This window comes from Stegastes partitus, unplaced genomic scaffold (genome assembly GCF_000690725.1).
Source record: "Stegastes partitus isolate 25-593 unplaced genomic scaffold, Stegastes_partitus-1.0.2 Scaffold1172, whole genome shotgun sequence".
Taxonomy (NCBI): Eukaryota; Metazoa; Chordata; class Actinopteri; family Pomacentridae; genus Stegastes; species Stegastes partitus.
This window is the reverse complement of record NW_007578903.1, coordinates 182226-189665: the sequence shown is the minus strand read 5'-3', so window position 1 is coordinate 189665 and position 7440 is coordinate 182226.

Genomic DNA, 7440 nt, shown 5'->3' with positions numbered 1-7440 from the left:
GATATCCACACTTCATACTGTGGATACTTGCAACTTATTATTACTTCTGCCTATTTTCATTCCAGTTTTACATATCTGCGGTTTAACTCTGAGTAGCCATAATCATAGCTCAACATGTCCTTAATTCCCTTCAATTCAATGTACCTACAGTGTCCTTTTTAGACATCCTAGACATCAGTTTGAACCAGTCAGAATGACACTTGAACTGTAATATAATCACAGATGCCTTGAATTAGAGTTTTGACCAGGTGAACTGACGTAGCAGCCATCTGTAGTTTTGTCAGAAGCTGCACTGGAGAAGAAGCACTCCAATGCTTTGCTGCTACAACCACAACCTCACGTGATCAATTTACCACCGCGTCACTGCAACCTTCTAGTTCATTTCCACCATAACTCTTTAATAAACAAAGCTCTTGTTCTCCACAAACTCCTTGCTCATAATTTCTTCTTATTTCAGGGCATTTACTAATGATCTTATGTAGCACAATAACTGCAATTACTTCTGCTAATGTTGTTCAAATGTTTTGTCGAACCAATATCCAATAAGGAAACCTCACATGAGCAGCATGACGTGCCGTAATAATGAATCATCTGTTTTGACGAGTAAAAACTGAGTTACACATATCTCTAAAGGACTTGTCAGAATTACATCATGACTCAAACACCATTGTTGTTGTCTGTGACTGTTAACGAGGGATAACTCAGCTATTAAACAGCTTGCCATGCTTTTGCCTCCCGATGCAGATCCTCTTTCGGGGAGATAAGACATTTCTTTTCCAAACAGAAATGAGACTGGCTGCAGCGTAGTTGTTTAGGAACATGATTTTCGTTGGACAGGGTCGGTTCAGGACACCTGCAGAAGGAGCCACGCCGTGCATGTTGGGACTGGTTTGTTTCCATGTGCTTGATATGGAGCTCAGCAGTTACTATGGTTCGACATGTGGCAAAGCGACTGCTGCCACTAATTGCTGTGAGCTTTTACGTCAGAGCGTTACTCACAGGAGGAATCTATGCAGCTGACGATAAGGCTGCAGGGCCAGAAAAGTCAAGGTCAGTCCAAAATGCCTCTCCTTTGTGGCCGTGTCGCGAAAATAGGGATGCACACAAGATGAGAAAGGAACACGTGAGGTTTTTTTTTTTTTATCAGTAGAGACCCGTGTAGCCCCGTATTAATATCTGTCTCGTTAAAGTTATTTCTCCTGAGATTTGGAGGTGTCAAGTGTTCTCCAGCTACTCTCTGACGCTGGGTTTGCATTTTTTTTTCATGTGCCAGAGTATACTGACAAGACGTGAGGAAGAGTCTCATGACACGAGCCACCTGACGTCGCCTGACATGACATCTTTACGCCTCAACACGTCAGCAAAGTTCTAACAAGAAACAAGCTGCTGTACAATCGTTGCCAAATCTTATTTCGTATGACTTCTTGCCAACGACTGTAAGCAGGAAATAATTCACAACCGATAACGAGCAACTGCAAAGGCAGAAGAATGAAAACAACAACGACAAAAGCACACTGGAAACAGATATTCTCTTTGACTCATGTTGGCTAAGGGAAGCGACTAAAGACCCCCTCCCCCTCTAAGATGCAAAGCCTTTGCAATTTACCTGATTGACCTTTCAAAACCAAAAGCATGAATCGATTTACCTTTTCAGCTGCATATGACATACACAGGACAGGCAAACAAATTGCATAAGCAAAAAAATCCTTTGTTTTTCCAAGCAGGAACATTAAAAATCCAAAATACAATTTCATCAGTGCTAAAAAGGTGTTTTTCAGCCATATTAAGCGAATCGCAACTCATAAAATTTAAAGCAGGTTAATTTTGCTGAACAGCAGCGACAAGCGACAGTTATTGGAAAATCATAAAAGACAATGTGACACAAGTAAAACAGAAATCAATGAACAAGCTCATCAATGTCTTTAAAAGAGCAGTTTGTAGTAAAAGGTTTCTAACATTAACAAACGTTAAAACATTAGGAATGTTAAGTGGAGCGAAGGATCTGCACAATCCAAATATGTGTGACACATTGTAAAACATAAAAACTAATCAACAACCTTTTATCTGTAGTAATTAAAGATTCAAAAGAGAAAAATTATTTATTTTTTGGACATTTGCACCAAAAAGTGTAGAACCTAATGGTTACCAGAAAAAGCTCACGTCCTATGTAAGTTCAAGGCCACTAGAATTTTTTATTTTTGGTTGTTTTGTTGTATTTTTTTTTGCACCCCAGCTGCGTTTTGTGTTTTCAGTTTGTTTTGTGTTTTTACAGTGCACTGAAGTGAAAGTGCCCGAAATACTTCTGACAAAACTCCCGTCTTACTTTTGTTTCACTTTTCCATTTTCTAGTGAGGTTTCTTTTTTAGGCTATAGATGGTCTTATTTCCACCGCCTGAGACCAGAGGGTCAAAATACCCACCCTGGTTAGGACTGCAGCTGTAGTGGGTGAACATGGCGCATTTAATTAATTTCTTCCATAAACAATATTTTTAATGTTGCCCAACGCTAAAGCACAGCACTGTGAAATGACCCTGTAGGCTTTGTTCAGGTTATTTTAGCTTAACGGTCAGGTCTAAATAGTCCCACCAGAGAAGCAGAAGCCAGTCAGAGGCAGAAATCTGAACAGTAGGAGATTCACACCACATCCTTGTTGCTGCTGTAAGTGACAACTCACCTTTAAACTGCCCTTAGAGGCTCTTAGAGGACCACGAGACAGACTTTTAAGCTCACTGATCGGATGTTTCTCGTTAAAATGCACCTTGGGAGTCATAGCTAACTTCTTCCCTGAATATTTTAGAAACACAACTTGTGCCTTTGACTTTTTTTCTTTTCTTTTTTTTTTTTTAATTAAAGAAGCAGATGTTTTGTGATGTTTTTGTTCATTGTTTGGATTAATAATTGAACTGGGAGAGTTTCATGCCAAGCGGAGTGAAGTGCTCCAACTGTGACTCAAATAACATTGACTATGGGAAAAATTAACAGGAGATTTACCTCCAGGACCGAGGAGTCGACTTCAGTGTCTAGCACTAGATACAGTTCTCTGAATTCTTGAGGCCTGACAAATAATCTTACTGGGCATTAAAGACCAGAACACCAACCGTCTAAAACATTCTTTAAATTAATTAAACAAACAAGATATAAAAGTGTTAATTAGTGAACTTTCAAGGAGATCTTTTAAAAAATGTGGACAGAAAGATACTAACGACTCGCTGTAGCTTCATATTTACTGTACAGACATAAATCTTCTTATGTATCTCAAGAAAGACAATAAACACATTTCAATAAATGTCAAACTATTTCTTTCAGAGAACCAAAAAAACAACAACAAATCATAAATACAATCTTTTTTTAAAAAAAAATTCTCAGATTTAGAAATTGCCACTGTGATTATACGGAAGTGCACATTGTCCAGATCTATGATGGTTAATGATATGTTGTATTTTTTTTATTTTGGGACGCAGTAACACTGGGACATTGAAGTGCAGCAATCTTCTGGTAATTTGCCAACTGTCACATTTGAAAAGTTAAAGAATATTCTTGCGTGAAAGGTCTCTCGATGACCGTGTGAGAGAGGTGTAATGATAGCTTTGGCAAGCTAACACATCATTATCCAACAAAAGATGCTTGATAAGATGAATGATTTTTTTTTCTCCGTTTGGAAATGGTCACCATGACAATTGACGGTCACACCATGAGTGTTTTTTCTATTTTAGAGCCAGCGTGCGCCGCAGAGTTCGCTGTTTGCCAGAGCAGATTGCGATGCTGTTGGCTCTGCGTGTTTCTCGGTGGTCTCGGCTGGATGTGCGGTGCTGCATGGTCATCTCCCCTCAGAGACATGATCAGAGCGCAGCTTCCCTCTAATGATGCTACTCTGGGCTGACTCACCTCCCAGCTGACAGACAGTGCTTTATTAGTTTCTTCAGGATAAACGTCTGCCTTTCTCTCCCCCCTCCCCTCCTCCTTCCAAAGCCACATCTCGAGGGTCACTGATGGCACCGTCCTTTATTTGGTTTATTTATAAACCCTGTCCCTGTGCCTCACTGAGCTTCTCCGCACACCTGGCTGTGCACGGCTGATCACATTGATCAAGCCAAACCTCTACTAACAATGAGCACTCGACAACAACAACAACAACAGCATCAGCATCAGTGCACCTTGAACACGTCAAAATCCAGCGTCTTCTAATGTCCACACACCACATGTCAGTCAGAGCTCTGTCAGCGGCACATCGCTCCGACTTTGCGATAAGTAGAATATGTTGAGAAATCCTTTGTGTTGCATGTGACATTATCCAGACCAAGATCTTCGTTGGTCTTTTCAGACAAAACCTGACATAGCATGAAAGGACAATTCCCCAATGTGCTATTTAAACATGAGGAAATGTTCTGATCTATTTAAAGGACTGCTGGAATATTTAGTTGTTTTTTTTGTTTGTACCTTTTTGCTGAAGAAAGCGTAAAGTTTTTGGGAGTGCAGAGTATTCCAGAATTACATTTTATTAGAATTTTCTCTTATATTAATAACGTATTTTTTTTTAAATACAAAAATGGTCCCAAAGGTTGCAGAGAGCACCAATCCTCAGCAAACAGCAAAGTTTTATTTTCCTCCTCAATCTCAGTTTACAGTTCGTGGAATCGTCAATTTTGAGAAACACCATGGATGGACATCTTTTATTGTTGTTTGTGACTGAACAGGATCTCTCAGGAGAATGTGTTATTTGTCATCATCTGAGGGAGAGTAGCTGCATTTTCACCACCAAGTCAAAGGATAGGTTCAAATAAAATATCAATAACATCGTTTTTTTGGTTGATGTAGGTGATTTTTCTCCCAAGAAAAAAAGAAATAAAAGTGCCACTTGTGTCTTCAAATGCATCACAACAACAAACAAAGAGCAGTTCTAACAACTGAACAATTTACTGTTATTTTACACATTTTGCTTTGTTTGGTAAAATCACAAAAAACTGTGAATAACTCAACTGTGAATAATGCATAAATTATATATATGTATATTTCTACCCCAATATTTAAAAAAAATATATATTAAGGATTGAAAAATGGAAAATATTTTTTAACTGTCATTGTGCAAATTTTTCATATTTTGTTCAATTCAATTCAATTCAATTCAATTTTATTTGTATAGCGCATATTTACAACAACAAGTCATCTCATAGCGCTTCACAAAGGCAGAAACAGAAACACCCAACAATCCAAAACATCTGGATTCCCTATAAGCTTCAGCAGTCCGCAAGCAGTCCACAACAGTGGGAAGGAACCGAAAACCCCCGCAGGGGAAAAAAAACCTCCGACAGAACCAGGCTCAGGGAGGGACGGCCATCTGCCTCGACCGGTTGGGTGGATGTAGGATGAATTATACAATGTAGTTTACAGTTAAACAAGTTATAAGAAGTCTTATTCATCTTATTTTGTTAAATTACAGATATGGAGCAAAATCACAGGAAAAAATATTAATTTATTAATTTACAAGTTGACAGTAATGGGCTGCAAGGTGACTCAGTGGTTACCATTGTTACCTCTCAGCAAGAAGATCCCTGGTTCACTACTCTGTTAGGACCGATCGGATCGTTCTACATGGAGTTTCCTTGTTCTCCCTGTGCAGCGTGGGTTCTCTCTGGGTTCTCCAGCTTCCTCCCACAAGGTCCAAAAAGGTTAATTGGTGATTCAAAATTGTCCGTAGGTGTGAATGTGAGTGTGCTTGGTTGTCTGTCTCTAAGTGTAGCCCTGTGATAGACTGGTGACCTGTCCAGGGTGTCCCCTGCCTTCACCCTAAGTCAGCTGGGATAGACTCCAGCCCCCCGCCACACTAGTGAGGATTAACCAGTGTATAGACAGTGGATGGAGTGAAGTTGATGGTAATGTCCACATCATAAATCTGTACAGTTTTTAAGGCATCGTTTTTGCCATCCTTGCTGCAAGATTTTTTTTTTGTTATTTATTTACAATTTCTGTTTATGTTTTATTTGCAGAGTAAAAATGAAAATGACACAAATGAACATTAATCAGCTGGACATCAACTCTGCAGAAATGATAAAACATTTTTTCTCAGTATTTAAGCTGCTTTGAGTATAACTGCAAAAAGGATAACAGAGCGTTCTTAAAATATGGATCATAACAGCCTCTACAGTATCACATGACATCACAACATAATTACAATGTAGAATTGGTAGCTCATAGTGATGACCCTATGCAGCACTATTACCCAAATCTGCAGCTTCACAGAGCCTCACAGAGCTTTACAGCAAATTTGTTGTTTATCTGTTCCGACCGCAATTTTTTCATTATTTGTTTTACTGGTTTGGTTTACTCTCGCCGTTTCCAGCCTCAGCAGGCAGCTGTTTTTTGTGTGTCAACTTACTGTACACAACCTGCTAAGCACCAAAAGGTAGACAGACACAAAAAACATAGCCGGGGAACATAGTTGAGCATTAAAGCGCCTGATATTTCCCTCAGGAGTTGGTAGAGACCAAAAACATAGCTAAAGGAAAGTAAATATTAAACTTACATTTGCCAGAGGGACATAAAAGTGACTCAGACTGAATAATAATGTCGCTTTGTAACTGCTGGATCGGTACGTAGGCAACAGTTTGCAACACTCAACATATCAACTTAACAAGCAAAAAGTGAACACAAATCTGTTATTATGCTGTTATTCTTACACGAAATTAAGGATGACATTGCACAGGACTAATTACAAAACCCTCAACTATAAAATAGCCCAGATTTATACACTACTAGATCTATATGTTTTTTCTGCAACTCCAATGCGTTTGACTAGCTTTGCAAGGTTCACAGTTTATCTCGTACTGTTATACAAACCCTGATCTGAGACAATATTAGCTCCAGGCTCTTCCTAAATGGCCACTCTCCTCTGATTGGCCAACATCTGGAAGCCTGCTGAGACTGTGAGCACCACCTCATCCTCTTGTTGAGTCTTCATTAACCCACTAATTAACAGAATTTCTGGAAACGGCAGCTTCTCAGCCTGAATATGAAAGTGGAAACATCTGCGGCGTTGCAGCAAGACATCTCTGTTTGGTAAATATTACGAACATTACCTGCTTTTTGAGGTGACATAACGGCCGAGCTAGTCTTTCAATCAGAAGCTGTCCACGGGGTAAAATGTTTTCTGTCAGGATAACAAAGTGCCAAATGTGTCCCTGTGCAGACGGTTGTTTGTTTGCTGCAGTGCATCAAGCGCATATAATACGACTCAAAGAGAGAGTTTTGTAAGAACATGTGCATAAACCTACATTTACCAAGAAGACTGTAGTGTGACTTTGTGGCTGAGCTGCACCTGGAGGAGATTAGGTGATGTCAGCTTCATGCAAAACTAGAAGCTTGAGAGGAAACTTGAGCTTTTTCTCATAGAGATTCCTTTAATATGCATTTATTTATTATTATAAGCTTTGGCTATGTTTAATA